Below are 2,709 nucleotides of genomic sequence, written 5' to 3'. Positions count from 1 at the left end.
ATTTGCAACAGAACCCCTCTCATCACCAATCTGGGGAAAACCTTGGATTGTTGGGAACTACGATTTGCCCACCCCTAACTGGGGCTTGAGTCAAGCCAGTTGGGTTCTGGGATGGGTGGCAATATCACCTTTGCTAGCTTTTCACCTGTGAGCTGCTTGACATATAAGATATTTACAAGTTAAATTCCTAAGCCCAGCATGGCATTCAAATCACACAAGTGGGTCAGCCTTGTTATAATACCACAAAGCGCCACAAAAACAAGACCCATATCCACTCAAGTCGTATCCACTTGGAAAGGATACACCAGTTCTACATCTCAATTGACATCACTGTGGCTCAGATGCCTGCTTTGGAGAAGACATCTTTTCAGAAGACTTCATCCTAGCCCAAGTTCTCACTGTTGGAGATGACTTAGCCCTCTTCACCAAAGACAACTTTACCCCAAACACTAAAACCTCCACCCCAGAATTAAAAGTGTAAATCTCCACCCCAGAATTAAAAGTGTAAAGCTTATTGAAGTTGTTATCAGTTTAAAATAGTGTGCTATAAATTAAAGATATTTTATGTAATACTCATGGTAACCACAAGGGAAAATCTGGTAGGAATTGCACAAAAGAACGTGATAAAGAGGTCAAAGCATACTCATACCAAAAGACATCAAAACACACACACAGAAGAGCAGAATAAAAAACAAGGAACAATGAAGGTACAAACAAAACCATAAAGCAATTAGCAAAATTGCAATAGTAAGTCTTTACTTATCAATAATTACTTTAAATGTAAAAATATTAAATTCTCTGATTAAACGATATAGAATGGATGAATGGATCAAAAACTAAAATCCAGCAATACGTTTTCTATAAGAGACTCACTTCAGTGTTAAAGACACAGACAGATTGAGAGTGAAGGGATGGAAAAAGACATTTCAAGCAAATGGTAACAACAACAACAACAAAAAAGCAGGGTTAGCTATACTCCCATCAACTTATATCAGACAAAATAAACTTTAAGCAAAAACTGGTAAAAAGAGACAAAGAAGGTCATTATATAATGATAAAGGATAATAGAGAACATATAAAAAAATTATAAATATTTATGCACCCAACTTGGAACATCTAAGTGTATAAAAGAAAAACTGACAGGGGGGCGGAGCAAGATGGCGGAGGAGTAGGAGATCTGGATTTTGTCTGGTCTCAGGAATTCAGCTGGATAGGGGTCAAACCATTCTGAACACATACGAACTCAACAGGAGATCGAAGAAAAGAAGAGCAACAACTCTCTCATCAGAAAAGCGACCACTTTCTGGAAGGTAGGACGTGCGGAGAAGTGAATCCGAGGCGATATTCGGGAGGATAGACGGCGGGGGAGGGGCCTCCGTCGGCCGCTTCTGGCAAGTGATAGAGCCGCCGAGCACAAAATCGGAACTTTTAAAAGTCTGCTCCACCGAGGGATGTCACTCTGGTGGCTAAGCGGGGGGTGGAACCCTCCGGGACAGTGTGGTCTCAGGACCCTCGGGGTCACAGAAAGACCGGGGGTGCTTGAGTGTGGCAGAGCTCCCAGGTAACGGAGCAGGGAAGCCAGCTGCAGAGGCGGAGCCCAGGCGCGGGCTCTCAGCTCGGGGTGGCCATAAACCGTGATCCGCGGCACAGTCGGGCCACTGCTCCTCCAGCAGGGACCCAACAAGCGGCAGATCCGGGGAGACTCACCTTCCTCCCCCAGGAGGAGCCGCGCGGGAGTGCACCGCAGGGATCTGCTGGGTTTGGAGACTCCACCGGGGGTCGGGTGCCAGAGATAGAAATGCGCGGTCACAGGCCGGGTGAGCATGGAGTGCGGCCGGAGACCGGGGAGACGGAGGTGACTGACGGCTTTTCTCTGGGGGTACACTGAGGAGCGGGGCCCCGAGTTCTCGGCTCCTCTGAGGCGGAGATTGGGAGGCCGCCATTTTCACTCTCTGCCTCCAGAGCTGTACGGAAAGCTTACAGGGAACAAAAGCCCCGGAGAGCAAACCCGATCAGATTACTTAGCCAGAAGGGGGCAAGGGCGGGGCAATTCCGCCTCCGGCAGAGACATTTGGAAACCACGGCAACAGGCCCCTCCCCCAGAAGATAGGCAGAACAGCCAGCCAAGACCAAGTTTACCGATCAATGAGAACGGCAGAACTCCAGCGCTAGGGGAATAATGCACATAGAATTCATGGCTTTTTTACCATGATTCTTTAGTTTTTCAAAGTTAATTTTGTTTTAACTGTCTTTTTTTTTTTTGAATTTTTCTTTTTTCCTTTTTCAACCAACATCTTATCAATCCCTTTTTATTTTATTTTTTATTTTTTTTTAAAGATTTTATTTATCTATTTGAGACAGAGAGAATGAGAGAGAGAGAGCACATGAGGGGGGGAGGGTCAGAGGCAGAAGCAGGCTCCCTGCCGAGCAGGGAGCCCGATGCAGGACTTGATCCAGGGACTCCAGGATCATGACCTGAGCCGAAGGCAGTCGCTTAACCAACTGAGCCACCCAGGTGCCCTTATCAATCCCTTTTAAAAAAAAAAAAAATTATTTTTCATTTTTAGAGTCATATTCTATCCCTTCATAGTAGTTACCCGTATTTTTGGCATATATATATAAGTTGTTCTCTCTTTAAAATTTTGAGATAGTTTCTTCTAACAGATCAAAATATACCCTAAATCTCTAGTGTATGGTTTTTTTCTACTC

This window comes from Neomonachus schauinslandi, chromosome 8 (assembly GCF_002201575.2).
Source record: "Neomonachus schauinslandi chromosome 8, ASM220157v2, whole genome shotgun sequence".
NCBI classification, from domain to species: Eukaryota; Metazoa; Chordata; class Mammalia; order Carnivora; family Phocidae; genus Neomonachus; species Neomonachus schauinslandi.
This window is presented reverse-complemented; position numbering follows the sequence as displayed.